General features: G+C 35.6%; 1 protein-coding gene across 1 annotated transcript in view; it reads right to left on the reverse strand.

Moving 5' to 3' along the window:
- LOC145695103 (beta-1,4-glucuronyltransferase 1-like) overlaps positions 1-17,574 on the reverse strand; it is a 72,897-nt gene extending 55,323 nt beyond the window's left edge. Inside the window, exon 1 of the mRNA XM_081772003.1 lies at positions 17,554-17,574. The gene's annotated coding sequence lies outside the window, so the exon portion shown is untranslated. The remainder of the gene's footprint in view (positions 1-17,553) is intronic.
- Between the last annotated feature and the right edge of the window lie 1,965 nt (positions 17,575-19,539).

Raw genomic sequence — 19,539 nt, forward strand, 5'->3', positions numbered from 1 at the left:
ATTGTGAAGAGTATACCCTTTGTATGCATTTGTGCCAGACTGACACACATTGCTTGTTACAGTAACAACTCGTGCCAGCTTTTGTTGATCAATGCATTTAGGGGATAAATCGACAGTCATTCTAGGGAGATTTCGACATGTAGTTCCTTTCTCATAAGGAAAGTAATCAGACAAAAGGACTACTGTCTGGTTATCTTAGTGTATACATCATAGGTTTAGGTTAAATAACAAACACGCTTTCTCAGCTTCTGGGTCACTTAGTCCGATATAAGCCTAGTGTCAAAGATCCTGATGTATTAAAAAAAAAGCCTCTAATGCTTTCACTACACAGTACTCAAAATTGTCAATCCTTAATGTATCTTTCTTCCGCAGTTTGAAAAACAATTTCAACTTATCTCATGGAACTTTATTTGTAGGAACCTTGGCAAAATGTTGTGAAAGAAGACTATGAGAAAGTCAGTTTCAGTTGGGAGAAATCAGCCTCTGTTGGATCCTTATTGTATATCAATTTTGAAAATGATTGTGTTCAATGGTGATTTTCGATTATTGATTATTATGCATAGTGAAATATTGAAAGCAATTTGTTTGCAATTGCAACAGGTTGAAAACAAAGTTTGTTATTAACGAGCTTATATTGTTTCAGTGTTATTGTATTTCAACTTACGTTGTAATGAATCGCAGCAAATTTTGCAAGTAAGTTATATGCAGATTGTAGAAACCTTACACTTAGTATTTCATTGCTTTTTATATTTGTTGTAAAGAACACTTTTTTCAAAGATGTAAAAGATTTCATTGTTTGTATAGTGTCGACATCTCCCATAGTAAGTGTCGACTTCTCCCGCAAAACTTCCAAATTCTACTTATTCGCATCACTCTGTTTATGTGTTTTTGCATTTGAAAGTACTGCGTTCACAGGGAAGTTTTCGTGCTTTATAGCTAGGGCGAGGATTATCAAATATTATCGCTTTTGCAGAATAAAATTATCGTAACTTTCAGAGTAGTGTCGAGTTGTTTCTGAACGTGTCGAAATGTCCCCAAATGATCCTATTTAATTATATATATATATATATATATATATATATATATATATATATATATATATATATATATATATATATATATATATATATATATATATTAAAAAGATTAATTATTAATAAAGAAAGACCTTCTTTAAATATCTATAAGTTTTCTTTTAATTAGTATAGAGATGAAAAAGCTCCTTGACCTATTCTGATTACTAAAGTGTCTTGTTACAAAACTGAATTAGTTTACCATTTCATAAGTTTATATGTCAGAAGTTTTCCAAGTTGTCTAACATTTTGTCGCAAGCTCATTCTAGATCAATAAACCGTAAATGAGGGATACCGACAGTTTATTAACGTTCTGACTTATGTTGTATCAAATGAACGCCTTATCTTGACACGCTTTCAGAAGGAGGACGGAGATCACAGTAATTAGAAGTTAGTTTCTCATCATCCCTTACCACATGATAGCTTTCTTTTCTCACCAGCTGTATAAAGTTCCATAGTTTTGCGTGTTTGGCCGTTTTGTATCAAACTTTTATGTTGCACTATTGACGATAATAATTTTCTACTTTGTGTGATAATATAATTCATAGGATATTGTCATACTCTTTCATTGATTATAACTCAGTTATTCTTCATGCTGATTATATTTATTGAGCAGATTACAATTGTTTAAAACGTGCGAAAAAAGAAAGGAAAATGCATTGGACGAGAAGTTGGTTATTTTCTCCATATCTCCCTTAACCTCAGCGTGATTAGAATTAGCAAATTTCAACTTGGCCTATTTCCTGCTCAAGCTTTTGATTGTTTCTCTGTTTAGTTGCTGCTAAAGCATATAATAGTGTTTGCATATCAATTCAATTAACTTCTGACTGATTAGCTTGAAAGCCACCTGCCAATCAAATCAGGCTAGTAACATTTGATGATAAGTTATAATTCTTAATTGTCATGCATACATGAGTGGTCATCAAGTGAGGTAGGTAGGTAGGTGTGTGTGTGTGTGTGTGTGTGTGTGTGTGTGTGCGCTGAGAATCGTCAAAATTGTAACCGTTTCCAATTTCTTCCTTGACGTGACAACCACGTACTATATTAGACAACTTTGTTTTTTGCAAGTGGATCAATTTAAATCTTACAACTGTAACAATGAAGTGAAAAATTCATTCTTCAGTGAATCTCTCCTTGCAATCAGCATTCAGCCTCATTCTCAACCTCAATTTCACACTCTAACCCCTCAACCTCAGCGTTAAATATTTTGTCCTTCATTAACAATCTATACAGAGTGAGGAAGTTGAGCAATATCCTGATGAAAAGTGCTAATTATCTGGATTAAATAACTTAGATATAATCATCAAGGATATAACATTCAATTTCAACAATGCCCCGATCGATTTCAACTATCATGCACAACTTTTTAAAAAGTTTTGGTCAATCAGTATATACAACTTACTTCTATGTGAGAAAGAAGCTTGGATTTGTATTTGATTGGAAAACAGAAACAAATCATTATAAATAACATGTTTAAAAATATATAATTAAGCGTGCATATGTTAATGTTAAAACTAACTGATATAAGAGTTTGGAATCATGAAACAACGGCTGAAATTGATTTTTGCAGAGAGATTAGTGCCATACAACGATTGTAGAAATTGGCTGATAGTGTATTTTAAAGGTTAGTCTCAAAGATAAAAATTCATATTTTTCTCCTGTAATTTTTTAAATATATATATATATATCCTTGGTTGTGTTTTATAATGAAAGAAATTTCAAAAGTGTAAAAATAGTTTGACTTAAGATGCCAAATAATATTCAGTAATTACAATAATTAGTGTTCATTGGACTGCATAAGTAACAGAAAGAAAATTTGAATGAAGGAGTTTCCTAATTCTAAAGAAATATACTTCCAACTTCAGAATTAGGGAGACATGACTCAGTGGTAGATTGGTCTCCTCTGGTGAGGTATTTCCGGTTCGATTCCACGCCACGTGAGCCAAATTGAGAATGAGAGGGCAGAGGATCAGTGGTAGAGCGCTCACCTCTGGTATGAGGTCGCTGGTTCGATTTCAGGGCATTTGAGTTTGTGATAGACAACATTGTATTCGTGGGTTTTCTCGAGGTACTCTCGTTTCCTTTACATTTTCATTCCACCAATGACTTCGAAATCATTCACTTTTCCTAATCATCCGCCTCCTTTAGTTTCCGCTTATACAAAAACATGTGGAAAGTTTTAAACATAGATCTCGGAAGCAGAGCGACAGGCAAGGACATTGTTTAACTTCAAGTGGCCCTAGCAGCATACGTACCAGTACTATATCTCAAGTATGGCAGCGTATGGAAGATTCCAAGAATAATATAAAAGAAATGCTGAAAGCATTTACTTCTGCAGGTATTCCATTTCATATGTTCAGAAATAAACAATTTCGTTAGTGGATAGCATCTGCTACATCTATAAAACCGGCTTCCTGTCAAACCACTCTGAGAAGATATCTTGTAAAGTGTGCGGAAGAAGATCTCCAGGAAGCTAAATCAAAACGTGAGGGAAATTCTGTTTATATGGTTGTTGATGAAATTGGAGATTTATGAAATCGTAACTTGGTGAATGTTCTTGTTGCTCCATTAGATGTTATGAATCAAAAACCCCGTCTTGGGAAAACTAAAATTGTTAAACATTGCAATGCTGATGTTATAGTAAATGTAGTACTTGATACACTAGATCTTATTGGTGTTATATAATTTGGTTCTTTTGATAATGGACAGTCAAGGGCGCCGATCCTGGGGGGCCAACACCCCCAGGCTCATGTAGGCCCCCGTATTATGTTTATGAGTATACAATATTTGGCATAATTTGAGTGCAATTTGACTTAAAATCTTCTTATATATACCTTCTGCATCTGAATGGGCCCCCCAAATTTACAGAAAAATCGGCGCCCTTTCGGACAGTGCACTATACATGCTTTCTGTTGATAGACGACTAGCTGGAGTTGCACCACAGCTTTTACATTCTACTTGCTGGGCTCACGTATTGCATCTTTGTCCCGAAGAAGTAAGAATTTCTCTTAAAATTGCTGATGAATTCATTGCAGCAGTTAAGACAGCTTTAGCGAAAGTACGGCGAGAAGGGAGAGATTACTGGACTACTTGAAAGAAACAGGAACATTTGCTCTACCTGCAGTTCCTGTAATAACTCGCTCGAGCACACGGGTGAAGGCAGGAAAATATTACAACACCAATTCCAATGCGCGGTGAAACGTTGAATTGAATTAGATGATGATGAAAATAGTGCTGCTCTAACAAAGTTAAAACAATTGGTTGAAAATGAAATCCTTCAGTTTCAATTTGGAGCTATTGTTAAGTTTCTGATAGACTTTGTAAACAAATATAGGTCCTAGAATCAGAAAATGGTGACGCAACACAGGTCTAGCTTCTTCTGTCATCAGTTCTTTTGGTAGAAACATTCCACTAAGGTGCCTATACTTAGTAAGCTAGCAATGAAGGCAATAATGGTCCTCCATCATCTGCTTCGGTAAAGAGAAGCTTTTCTGCGCTCAGTTGGATTTTGAATTCCAAGAGGTCGCGCTTCATAGAAGAAAAGCTCAGGCTCACTTAAAATTTGAAATTAATCAAGGTAGTGGTAATGGAAACAAAGAGACAGAGTGACAGATGAAGATGACTAACTTTTCATTCGTATCCTGTCTTAGTGTGGTGTATAAGCGATACTTTAACAAACTTCAAACAAGTTGCATATTGTTTTGCAGCATTTGGCTTATGATATGCTGAATAGCGAAGAAGATATACAGCGACGTAAATACGCTAGTTGTCGTCCGGGACAAGAACTCTTAGCGGCTCCCAACCAACCAAATCAAAACACTCCCCCCAATATTTGCCCAATTTTGTGCCAATTTGCGTCCTCCCAATCCGGTGCCCGGGACACAAGCTCCGTTTGGTCCCCCCTTACTTATGTCATTGATATTATGTGAGAGACATTAAAGTCCAGAAGGTATAACATTGTTAGCTTCGCGCGCTTGGACCTGCTCGTCACTGGGGGTGTGGTAAGAAGATAGCCAATCAACACTCCAAATCACCGCGCTCAGCGAGCCACCCACGAGTAACCAAGCTGGCAACTCTCCATAAACGTAACTACAACTTTTCGCGGAAAGCCAACGACGTTATACCTTTCGTACTCGAGGCTGGCGAGAAAAACTCTCCCCAGCCTCGTTTCGTACTATAGTGGTATTGTACACAGTTTGTGAACATCTTAAGTGAGTTACTTTCTCCGGCACAAAAATCATATGTACAAGAATTGTAAGTAAAAAAGTGCACAAGAACTGACTTCTGAAAGTGCAGAAGAACAGAACAATATATATAAACTGACTCGAGTAAAACATCTCTAGAAACTGGTCGCATAAAATATTAATAAAGAAATCAAGATATTTAGAACATTTCATGTATAGTAAATATTATATACATTATACACGATTAATGTAAAACAATGATTCACATTAACAACAAAGCATAATAAAACATAATTCGGAAAAATATAAAGCACAATTAAACAAAAAATAAAGCATAATGTGGGTTGCTTAATCTTTAATTTTCGTTTCTGACACAGAAAGATTTGACATAAAGAATAACAATAATATTCAATGGCGTATTTAGGATTTTGTTTTAGGGGGACTATGCATAAGACGTGAATAATTACTTATATTTTTCCTTTTGTGTGCCGACAAATTTTAATGAAGTTGTGCATATAACAAATTGATTTCGGGGGGGGGAGGGGGGGCTTGAGCCCAATAGTCACCCCTAAATAAGCCATTGATAATATTGTTAGGGAGTAACGGAAAGAAAAAGTTCAAAGAGAGAGAGCGAGAGAGAGAGAGAGAGAGAGAGAGAGAGAGAGAATGAGATCCAATTTCCCAAGCCTTCTCAGTTTACAGACAATGCATGAAATATATCTGTGGGAACTATAATACGCTAACATGCGCAAAAAAAGTAATGTTATATCATCTAAGCTCATGGTCATCTAAACTCCTTCGTGGTTGCCTACGAAAGAGTTCGTCCAGACAGATGATACAAGTTTAGCTAAGTCAGCTCTCCTCACTGGTCGAGTAGCTATAATGCAAGTCTCTTGGTACTAGGTATCTAAGATCCGATTTCTGATGAGAAAGCCTTGAAAAATTTGAACGCATTACAGTGGTCCGGATTTCACCTTAAACTGTAGGTCCAAGTATCATATAGCCTTGGTGCTGAGAGAGACACTAAATTCGAATCCAACCAACGAATTATTTGAATGCATGATCAGAGAATTAGCTCGCAACTACTTTATTTCCAGTTTTCTATACCAAAGATCGCTTTTCGCAATTCTTGCACCAGATACGTACTCTCACCAGAAACCAAATCTGAGACCAAGCATGCTAAAGGCAGGAGTGTTGTTTTGTTTCCTGGAGCCACTATGTTGTAATCGTACTTTGTGTTATGTGCACAAACTGGTTTCACTAAATGTGTTCTATAATGTGATTAGAAACCAGTATAAAATTTCCGGTAGCTTTTTTCCTAGACACAAGTAAACCTAATGTTTGCTTCTTTCTATTCAGCAACAATAAAATGTGTAAATTGTGAATGTGTACATTGCTCGAAGGCCAATGAACTTGAGAGAGGATATTTCTAGTGTGATTTAAGTCTAAAGCTTTAATCGCACACGGATGATGAATGATAGATATGTTAAAAGTGTCTGATAATTGGTACCTATGAAATATTAAACAAAATGTCTTGCGCGCCGCATGAAAACTTAAAAACATCACTTGATGAAGCTCTCTACATGAGTTTCAATCATGGTGGCAGCAAACAATGTTTTAATCGCTCTGTCGTTGAAGAACATGGCGTTTCATTGATCACTTAATTAAGCGGACGGTACTTCAATATAATGATTGCCTATATACAGATAGATGGGGAACGCTTTAATTGCAATTACCTGCCTTCCTTCTGTGCAATCGCCGAGCACGGATGCGTATCGTTGTCCAAGTGTAAGGCTGTAATCATTTGATTTTCACTTCCATTATTAATTCATTTCATTTCGATTTTTTTTTTTGAGCATATAAGCGTGATTTCGTGATATGCATATGCTGTAGCTCAAAGGAGTGAAAAATTATTTTAGATATCCATCACAAAAACAAAGCTTCCAGGAGTTTATTGGATGCAGAAATAGGATCTATCTATCTATCTATATACATTTGGTGAGTAAAGTCCGAACAATCAAAAACGTGAATTCAAGAATAAATAGCAAATATTACTCTTTTTTTTTATTTGTAAGAGACATGCCAATAAAATCAAAAAAAGTACTGATATGTTTACTATGACTTAATGTAATTTTTGTTTATTTGTATAAACACTGAGACTGCAAAATGGTCTGGCTAGTAGATTTTTTGGTTGGTGAGTACTTGCAAGCAAGATTTTTCAAGCCCCGTTATGTAACTAGCTTTTCCCTCATATCTATTCCGTCTATCAACACAAAACTTGGTACACACATTTCTTATCTGTTGTAGTATTTTTCGGGAAACATTTGGATTGTGTACTTTTAGCCGGGGCCACTCCAAAGGAGTCCAAAGTTGATGGGAGGGAGTTCTGGAGGGAATTTTCTCAACATTCTCCCAGATTTCCTTGTTCAAGTACGTTATGGGTCCCAATACATAGCAGCTCTAGAAAGCTTGTTTCATGCTGAAAATCATGAACTATGCAATAGCTATTTCACTGCGAGTCTACGATTTTCTTTATACTAACAGGATTAATGGACCCCAGGCACTTATTCCGTTGCCCATGGCACCTAATTTTTTGTGCATGAACATATCTTTGTTATGTTTATCGAATGGACTAGATTTGATACAGATGTCCGGAAGACACGTTCATGTCCGTTCCTTGTCAGATTCGATAATTATGTGTTCTACCTTTTGGAAGTGTCTTGGAAGTGGCGTGGGCTTTGGAAATGTTCCTTCCACGTTTCTCGATCTTCAGTTTTCTTTTTTACCTCCCAATATTTTCTTCTATTTTTGAAACCATCGATCAGTTGAGTTGTTCTTCCTACTCCTCACTCTTTCCACTTTTCCTTCTATGGTTGTATGAAGAAGACAATTTCTTCTCAAGATGTGTCCAATCCAATTGGCCTTCCTACGAAGGATGCTGGCTAAAAGCGTCCTCTTCTCTCCTATCCATTTTAAACGTCTTTGTATGCTACTCTTTCTGTCATTTTATCTTCTCCATCTTCCTCCAACACCATATTTCTAAGCTCTCTAAATATTTCTTCTCTAACTTCGGTAACATCCAGGACTAAACAATACAATGCAATACTCTATATACAGCACTTTACCAACTTCTTTAGCCCAATATTAAACCTAGTTAAGAATGATCTTCTCTTGTGGATGCTGCTTTGGCTATGGCAATTCTTGACCCATCTCTTTGGCACACTAAGCGTGTCTCGTCAAAATACTTCCCAGATACTCTCCGAACTTTTGATTAACTACAGCAACTTGCTTCTTCGAATACATCATGCAGCGTGATTTTTTCATGAAAGGTGGCGTGTTCTTGCTTTGAGGCTTCCTAATTAAGCCTTTTGCTTGTGGCTTAAATCAGGCGGGGCTCGGCGAATGAATTCATCACTATCTTTTAAGAAATGTTTGATAATAATTTTCATAAAAATTGTTCGTTAATGACATATGATGTAATTACTTGAAAGTTAAGTAAGCATTATTCGGGTTGAAGTCAGTCAAGAGTAAGGGATTGAATTTCCCCACCTAAAAATAATTTAAAAACAAACTTCGCTTGCATCTACTGTGTACAAGGCATCTATAGTTTAGGTATTGCTAAAATAAAAAGCTGAATCTATATAGAAATTTTCAAATAAGTATACTTGAAAGGGATTTGCTGCTGCCAGGAGCCAATCAGAAGAAAGATCTCTCAGCTGTTATATGTATATAAGATTGTACAGTATCCTGTATCTCAGTGTCTGATGAAGCCAAAGAGTTAGTTGGTGAAACTGTAACACATATTTAATTTTTAATGAAAATATAATGGTTTTGCTCAGCAAATAACTAGTGTGTATTTAATTATATACAAAGCAAAGCTTCTACTTATGGAAAATCTCAATTTCTTATTTTTTTAATGTCTATAGCGTGCTTGTCAAATAATGATCAATATTTCAAACTTTCACGAAGAACTTCCAAAATTACGTACTATCTTTTCGTGTTATTTATGGTATTAAGTTTAAGATGAGCAAAAATACCGACTAAAACTTATTGAGATTAACATTTGAGGTTTCAGATGTAATTTATACCCAACAGCACCACAGCTGTAAGTTACCTTATTGTTTAGAAAACATCCTTCCTTCATTTTGGCGAATAGGTCATCACGAAGTCTCTGAGAACATTGTTGTGCACTCCGCCCATGTTACATCTCGAGCTTGATCCACATACGTTGAAGGGTGTTTGTCTTTCCGAAGCATATTGTTATGGTACTTCCAATTTCCTGTATTTTACGATACTTTTGCTTTTGACTGAATAACATACAGTTATTATCATTCGACACACTTCACCGTCTCACACACTGCCACATCAGCCACGGAACTCTTGTAGTGCTGCTGAGACACAGCCATTTAATGTGAGAAATGCTACAACTACTTTTATCCAACCTATGTATAAGTGCATTGTGTACATTTACAACAGAGCCATCAATCCTCCGATCATTTACTCTCTTATGCCTCAAATTAACGTTTAATATGATTGTTCCCGGGGGTATAAGTGGATCTGAAAAGATAGGGGGACGGATGACCCCACGCCGTCCCTCGTGGCTATCTCGCCCATTGTAATTTTTTAGGAGATGAGGAGACGCCAGAGACATTTTTGGAAGTGGGGCAACGGTGTCCTCCCGCATTCCCCCTCACTTTTATCCCTGATTGCTCCATATATTTGTTTAAGAAAACTATTTATTTATTTATTTGAGTTTGAGAAATTTGAGTAAGTCCAAATCCCAAACTTTGATGCCCCATAAGTTGGGAACAAAAGGCTTGTATATACTGTACTATAACGTTTTAAACGCGCATTAAATTCGGTCTACTATTATGTCAAATTTGATCCAGATCGGATGTGTTCGGTTGAACTCGTACGCTATATAATGAAAATGAAATTGAAATCTAAACTTTTACGTCCCACGATTATGCCAGCTAGACTAAAGGAGGAGATGATGATGATGAGAAATGAATGAAATGGTGGAATGGAATAAGTGGGAGGAAACGGGAGAACCCCGAGAAAACACACGCACACGTTTTTTGTTCATCACAAGGCTCACTTGGTGCGAGCTGTGATCGAACCAGGGACCCCACGCACCAGACGTTAACGCTCTACCACTGAACCACCGCGGCCCACTCGTACGCTATATAATGTCCTTGTGATTGTGTTTTTTATTTTAAAATGAAAATCAAATGAAAAACAAAAACTAGCTGCTGAATCCTTTTATACCTATTATCTTTTTATGTGATAATAAATTCTTGGTTATATACATTCCATTCTTCATCAGCTTTACAAGGCATACACAACAGAACATTAGAAGTTACTCGAGTTAAAATTAGTGCTATTTTGGACTTCCAAATTAAAACAAAACAATAATACTGAAACAGAGGCGGAACCAAGGGGAGCGATCGGGGCGATTGTCCCACCCACAAGAAGAAATGTTATTGTTTTTTTATATATAAATAAAATCCATTCCAGAGTTTGGAGCCCTTAAAAGTAGCATTATGATAACCCACCGCCCCCCCCCAGAAGTCGGTCCTGGATCCGCCCCTGTACTGAAACCTGTAGAACGTGGCGTCCCATGTTTAAAAAACCCATTATTACTTATTACTTTCTAATACGCTATGGTCATCATCGTCATAAGAATTCTGCTGTCATTGACAGGTGACTTACAGCAAGAATTGAAAAGCTCGCATGGACCAAGATCTTTAGCAACCTTTTTGCCTTGACCTAGCAATTATCCATTTTAATAGCATCTATCAATTATAACTTCTTTCTCTCCCTATGGCGTGGGAGACCCGGGTTCGATTCCCGGCAGGAGCTCATGTGGTTCGGACTCCACGTTAATCAGTAGGTCCCGTCTCATATATTCTCGCTGCTGGAAGGGACGATAAACCCAAAATCAACAACTCAACTCTTTCTCTCCCATCCTCCTTTTACTTTCTATCACACCTTCTATACCATTTTTCAGGATATATTTTCCTCTCAGAGAATTTTCTAACCAGTTTCTTCTCTTCGTTTTAATCACACTAAACGTTATTCTTCTATCCTTATTATTGGTAGCACTTATTTGGTTCTGATTTGGACCTAGGCGATATATTATCCAAATTTTTGATATTGCCATTTTGTTTTAGAGCTTTTACCAAAATAAGAACTACGGAACAACAATGCTGAACTTTCTCCCTCCTGCCATTTCTTAAATCACTTCATATCATGGCGAAGTTATCTCTGAAACATTTATTTATGAAATATGCATAAAATTATTGTTCAATAGTTTTTGTTTCTTTGAAAATTTCGACCGGAAAGAACTCTCTCTCTCTCAAAAGTAAACTACCTCTTCTGCATTTTATTTTTGAGGAGAAGTGATATGACATATTATAGGATTGTTATCAAATATTTATGTATGAAATACGAACGACATCATCTGAACAACTTCTGAGGAAGTTGTTCGCAAAGAGCATGCCGCAAAAAGTAAATTTACCCCTTCTGGATTATTTCCATGAAAAATGACTTACAACATATTGGACAACATAAATTAAAAATAAACAAAATCGTTAGAGTCGTTACCGAAACAAAAGCAAGATTTGATTTTCGCTCTATAAATAAACTATCCTTACTTTTTCGGATAGGACAACAATTCGAGAAAACTTGGAGAATCTTATAAGAACTTTAAATTAAAATTTGGCCTGGATACTTTGAACAATATTGCTTCTAGAGGTATATACATTAGGAGGAGTAAACAGACGGATATAGAACCAAAAGTAACTTTCTTTTTTTACATGTAGGAGCGATAAAACGTAAATACAGTAGTAAGTCGTTGTAACATCGAATTCGATTTTTTACAATCAGAATACTTTCGTCTTTCTTATTGATCTTCGATAATAATAATAATAATAATAATAATAATAATAATAATAATAATAATAATAATAATAATAATAATAATAATAAAATTTATTTCGGTGCCGCGAACAGCTTGTTGGCAAAAATACAGCACATTCAGAGCACTAAATTAAGGTGGAATAATATTATTAATGATAATAATAGTAATAATAATAATAATAAGAAGAAAAAGCAGTAAAAAGAAGAGCACTACTATAAAACACAATGTAAGTTTAGATAAAAATAAATTACGGAGAAATATTTCCTTGTCAATGCTGCTAAAATTGTCAAGCTCTCTATCTATCTAAAACAACGAAAAGCTAAGAACAGCAGTCTTAAAATTACATTTTAGTTTAATGTTTCTAAACGTCGTTGCTTAAAAACTATCAGTTAGATCACTTGCTTAACACAGTAAGTCTAAATTTATGTACTTAAAGAATCTGTCAGTCACTTTACGTGTAAATTTCACATTTCCAATTCAGAGGAACTAAACTCGTTCTATTTCTTATGGTATGATTTCGTACTTTAAAACCTATGTTTCGTAAGCAGTATTCACTGATATAAACATTATCTAGCATTTTTTGCATGCATACTTGTCAATTTTTTTCTTCTGTTCGTAAGACTCTCCAAACTCCAATAATCATTTCAATATTTATAACCATGTGAATAATAGCTCAGTTTCATCTTAAAACATAGCAGTCGAATAACACATTTGTGGACAAATTCTATCTTGTTTGTCAAAGTTTTAAAAATGCTGATCCAAATTAACGAACCAAATTCCAGTTTTGATCTTACAAGTAATTTATATAAATGCACACTCATTTCCAAAATGATTGTCGCATATCTGTAACTGTCGTGTTGTGCGAATAATAATTGGATAATGATATCGCAGGGTACTTTTAACACTTTTAGTATGTGTATAATCGGCAGAGACAAACTTTTCTTGTCCATTTTGCAACATTTTGCTGTGCTAATTCTAATTTTCGTATATATATTTTTTTCTATAAAATTTATCAGGTATATACATTTCCCAGTTATACACATAGTAACAGTATTAAAAGTACCTTGCGATATCATTATGGAATTATATTAGAAGACGATTATAGATATGCGACAATCATTTTGGACATGAGTGTACATATGTTTCATCTCTTTGAAATACAGATCACTATTTAAAAACATAATCTATTATCCTTCTGGCACCTTTGAGTTTTACGTCCCACGGTTATGCCGGCTAGGCTAAAGAAAACGGTGATGAAGAGAAATGAATGAAATGGTGGAATGAAGAAAGTGGGAGGAGACGGGAGAACCCGAGGAAATCCACGCACACGGTGTTTGTCCACCACAGAGTTCACTTGGCGGGAGCTAGGATTGAACCCGGGACTCCAACCACCAGAGGTGAACGCTCTACCACCGAGTTCTGGCACTTTGTACAATACAATTTATGTGGTAAGAAAACCTTCAAATGCAATACTTAGATCTTTAATAATACTTACTTTCTCTATTTGTACACCATTAACCTCACATTTACTGACATAACATTGAGTTTTGTTGGTGTATACCATAATTTTTTTCTTAAAATTGATTTTTAGAAAAAATTCTACATCACGTGTTTACTGCATTTAAATCTTGTTGTAGTAAATAAATAAATAAATAGTAAAACTGTAATTTAACTTTCTTGAAGGGGGGATTGTGTGGTGAGCATTGATCCGCGAACTGCACTGAATTTAAGTTAATTTTTGGCGACCATATTACTAGTAGGTCTTATCCTTTATGATTTCGGTGTTGCATATGGACACCAAACACAAACTCGTAACTCGAGAGTGAAAAAGAAAACGGGTGAATATTTTATTTCGAGTATCACTTAGCACAAACTACGACTAAACTACAATCTCGTACTATGACGCACTTTAGTTCAAATATAATGCCACCAAAATGAGTCTTTACACAGTTCATACAGAGAGTTACTTACTAATTATTTTTTTTTATTACCGAATATACGCAGATATGGGTCAGAAACAAGACAAAATATCTCCTTCTATAATTAATTTCTTTTATTACATATATTTTTGGGAGACCTGATGCTGCTGTTTGTGTTTTAAAAAGCAGTAGGTTAGTAGTAGTTGTTGTAGTTGTACAGGGCACAAACAAACAGAGCGGTCGATTACAGGAGATTATGATGATAAAGGGGATTCATTCTCGCCCTTAATTAACTAATTATACAGGGAGCGTCTAGATGAAGGATCTTCGCTGATAATTGAGCGCCCGCATGCGTCACCAGAAACGAAGGGGGAGAAAAAGGGGGCGTGCATTTCTCAGTGTGCACAGTTAGTTATACATATATATCTATATATATACACGTTAATTCTGTATATATACATTACGCGAGATTGCAGCAATCTCGTGATTTACAAGGAAAGGCGTTCCAAGTTATAAATTCTCATTACGACGTTATGTAATGGATTCTGCCGACGCATTAAAGCTCCCGTTGTCTGTAATCGCGAAAGACCTTTAGGATTTAATTTGAGGAAGAAAACACTGTATATTATACCTACAGCTGCTGATGGATTTCCCAAATGCCACTTTTCGTTATTTTCGTTTTTTTTTTTTGTTTTTTTTTTAAGTACTAGGGAGAAAGCAATGAGAAGAAAAGAAGAAAAAGAATACTAAGCGTTGCAATGTTGCTTTTTACCCTTTCTACGTATTGCGCCAGCAGCGAAAGATTAAACTAATTTCAACCAAAATATGATCGGCTTTGACGGATACATAAATCTTCATTTAGGTTCTATAATTTCAACTATTCGTAATAAAGAAAACGGAATACATATACACATTTTATATATTTTCTGTTTTTTTTAAAGAAAATTCAATATAATTTAATTTTGTAATAAAGTTGTTTTATGCACTGAATTTGCGCAATAAATGCGATTTACAGCTAAGAATATTTTACGTCTCTTAAGCTGAAAAATCAACGATGTACTGTTTGCGTTATTCTTTTCTATGTTGTATATCAATATTATATATATATATATATATATATATATATATATATATATATATATATAAGAAAGAGTTATTGCTTAAGGCAGACGGATAAAGAATGGAAAAGGGAATAAGACAGTTTAATTAAACTTTCCAGCACCAAAACCATATCGAGGAAGGATATTCGAGGTTATAACCTTTTAAAATTCTCAAATTTATGTTGGATTACAATGGCATTTCTTAGTCATTTTCAAATCTCTTTAATAAGGGTTCTTCTTTTTATAAAAGTTTAGTTGTGACTTCTTCTGGGTATAATTTTGGACAGTCATTGTCAAAAGTAAATAGTATGTTTCATATGTAATCTGTATATGTATAAAATATGCTGTTCCCTTTTGCTATTGATAGTACAGCATATAACTATCAACAATCACAGCGCAATTCGCTATTATAGAAAGGTCGTGATGTCTTCAGGTTTCAACTTTTTGCCTAGTTCATCAGATGCATTACTTCTTTTTGTACAAGTAAAAAAACATACGTATTATTGAACTTTTAACCTTACACTGCCATCGCATTACGAGATAAAATTGAAGAATTGTAAATAGAGTCATATGTATCAGAGTTTTAATATATTTCATAATTTATATGTAATCTAAAAACACTATCTTTCAATGAGCTTCGAGAGATATTTTCTAACAGCCAGTAGCCTCGATAAGGACGCCTCATTCTTTCACAGAGTTGAAAAGGGTACCATCTCTTAGCGTAGATCTGTAGTTCTTTACTTATATATACGTATATCTAAATCTTACACCAGAGGATGTTGTCAATATGACTGCTTCCAACAATAGAAAAAATGAAATGAAATCTCTTTCAGTTTAACGTACCACGATTGTGTCATTTAGGCTAAGGGAGAGGGATGATTAAGGCAAATAAATGATAATGAGAGAATTCGTGGAATGAGAATGTGAAAGGAAATGGGAATATCTGTAGAAAACTTATGGACACGATGTGCAACAATAGAACAAACACATTCATACTAATATGGATTGAAAAACGCACCATGAATAAATGTAATTGAAAGCGAAATTTTAAAAGTGAAACAGTATACTAAAAATGGATTAACAATGAAAATCAAATATTTCGAATATAAAATGAACGGACATTCATTATCATAAATTGCAATAAATAAATAAATACTTTCCTAAGGAACACCATAGATCAGCGTTTCCCAACCTTTTTCAACTTGCGGCACACTACAGATGTAACTTCAATTCTCGTGGCACGCTCATATAGATATTATTATTGTAAATATAAAGTACCATGGTAATCTTTTTCTGTAATTACCTATCTCCTTCTCACAGAGAAGAAAGCTCGTTCACCTCCGGTGCTTGGGTTCCCTGGTTCGATCCCAGCTCGCGCCGTGTGGACTTTGTGATGGACAAACACCGTGTTCGTGGGTTTTCTCGGGGTTCTCGCTTTCCTCCCACTTTCTTCATTCCACCATTTCATGCATTTCTCTTCATCACCACCTCCTTTAGCCTAACCGGCATAACCGTGGGACGTAAAACTGAAAGATTTCATTCAGAGAAGAAAGCTCGATCACTGGTTTTTCCCTATGCTAATTCATTATCCTTATTTTCTATTCTAATTTTAAAATAGAAAACAATTGCAATGAAATATAGGATTCAGACTTTTAAAAATACGCTTTCTTTTTCGAAAACTGTATCCAACCTTTCACTAAGAACGAAGATCACTAAATAACGAACGAACAAACAAATGTCTTATTCTTTTAACTTTGCTGTTTTAACCAAAACCGGTGCATATTATTGCAATCTCTCAGCTTGCGATGCGTCGAAGTCAAAACACAGCTAGCTGTTGAACAAAGTGTTGTTCTGTTATTCACGTGCGAATGAGTGTTCTACGAACGTTCACTTGACGCGTACCATACAAATGCTTCCATTTCTCGGTGTTAGTATGACCCTCAATTGAAGCGTAACATAGCAGCTAACCATGGAAATGTGTACGAGCCGAAATACTGTCTGCTACACAGTAACAGATGTTGAATAATATATTACAATTACAGTAATTTTTCGATGGTAGAAATTTATAGTAATCTGAAATACAAAAATATACATTTTTTCCTATGTCTTGCAATTTGGTTGCTATAGAATTAATAATTTTGTTTCGATTTCTTCGCGACACACCAGCGGTCCATTCGCGGCACACCGGTTGGGAAACGCTGCCATAGATAGTTAATTTTACCTCTTACGAAGGACAGTAATTATTGATATATAATATACTTCTAATATTCACGCAAATATGATTCTATCAGAGTAATCAATATAAGATACAAGGGCTAGATAAATGTAATGGGGTAATATTGTTATGATTCGTACCTGGTTTTATGCACACAAGAACACCCGTTAAATTCCTTCAATGTACAGTAATCACTTCCTATCTCTATCACCTTCTGCCACGCGTGTCGAAAGGGTGATGCACTATCAGCGAATCAAATCTTGTCGATGTGCCGCAGGGACCGCCATATGGTATGGATGATGGCTTCTATTGTGTCGTAGTGCTTTCCATGAAGTAGTTCCTTCATTTTCGCGAAAAGGTCGTCACGAAATCTTTGAAAACATTGTTGTGCACTGCGGCCGTGTACGTTGTTCGTCTTTCCGAAACACATTATTAAGGCGCTTCCACATTTCTCCTCTACCTTAAGGCACTGCTCCTTTTGGCTCAATAACACAGAGTCGTTACCAATCACCACACTTCATTGTCTCACATTCCCTTATCAGCTACGGAACTCTTGTAGTGCTGAGACGATTCCGTGCATTTTCACACGGTGCAGTTTCGCACGATGCTTCTTATCGAGCAATTTCACATAGCCCTGTTTATCGGGTTAATCACTCTGCAGGTGTCGTGTATTTTCAGACGGTCCACCTGTTAAACCACGTGATTCATCCTAAAGGTGTTTTCACTATAAAGGGGGGGGAGGACACAGAGCAAACAGAAAAACAGAACAGAGTAAGAACAGAAAAAGAGCAAACCAAGTTGAAAGAAATACGAACAATTGCAATTAATACTTGAAAAGCTAGGACAAATAGCAAACACAAGTAATAATAAAGAAGAGGAAAATAATTACAAAAATAAATTAAAACTAATAACGAAAATAATAGCAAATTAAAGTAGATGAAAATAAAAATAAAAATTCAGAAAAAAAGATAATCTTGCGAAAACAGACTAAAATGTGTTACTAGTTTCCATTCCAGCATTTTCGCAAACTGATATCCTTCCTAAAGGTAGACTTTCAAGGCATTATGCGGCTAAGTTGGTCAAAACCTGTATTTTCGGAAATTGACGTACGTCAACAATAAATTCATTTTCAACAGCAAAGAATAAAATAAGCACTTTGTTAACCAAATCGGATCCCATTGTGTTTTTAAATAGGAAGATGAATTAAATAAACTTCTATTTTTTGATTGTTCCCTTCCTCGGGGCCGCGGTGGCTCAGTGGTAAAGCGTTCACCTCTGGTACTTGGGATCCTTGGGTCCATACCAGCTCGCGCCAATTGAACTTTGTGGTGGACAAACACCGTGTGCGTGGGTTTTCTCGGGGTTCTTCTTTTTCCTCCCACTTTTTTCATTGTACCATTTCATTAATTTATCATCATCAGAGTCTCCTTTAACCTAGCCGGCATAATCGTGGGACGTAAAACATTTGTTCTCTTCCTGTTCTTGGTTAGTTTGTTCTGCACCTCAAGAACAAAGAGTAATGGTTTCTTGTTTAAGAGTTGCTGCAGGTATTTTTCCCAATTGTACATCATACATGCAGATATAGGAAGCACACATGATAAGACATTGGTTATACCATCTTGTATGCATTGGTGTCAGATAAAACAGGGCGAACATACAAGTAATTGTTTAAATTTCTTAAATGTGGTTTGGCCAGAAAGAAACCTCGAGTGCCGAAAGTCGATTTTGAGCTTCTTGCAATCAATGCATTGCTTGCCGTGTTTCCTAATTCACAGGTGTCCGGCTGCCATTACCATTTCAACCAGAATATCTGGCGGAAGGTTCAGATTATAGGTCTCATCGAAGTACCTTCACAATGAAGGTGTACGCCATCATGTTCGTATGTGTAGTGCATTAGCATTAATGCCAGCAAGCAGGATCGATGAAAGTTGGATCATCGTCATGAAGGACTATCCATCTGGCCAGAAATTCGAAGAGTTATTTCACTGAACAATGGATAGACAATCCAAACATTTCAAGAGAAATATGGAAGTGCAATGGTCAAAAGGCAGAGAACAACCCAGTGTAGGGTTCGCACAAGAAGTTAAACCGCAGAGTACACCACATATCTTGAAGATTGTGAGTGT

This window comes from Thermobia domestica, chromosome 9 (genome assembly GCF_964235325.1).
Source record: "Thermobia domestica chromosome 9, izTheDome1.hap1.1, whole genome shotgun sequence".
Taxonomy (NCBI): Eukaryota; Metazoa; Arthropoda; class Insecta; order Zygentoma; family Lepismatidae; genus Thermobia; species Thermobia domestica.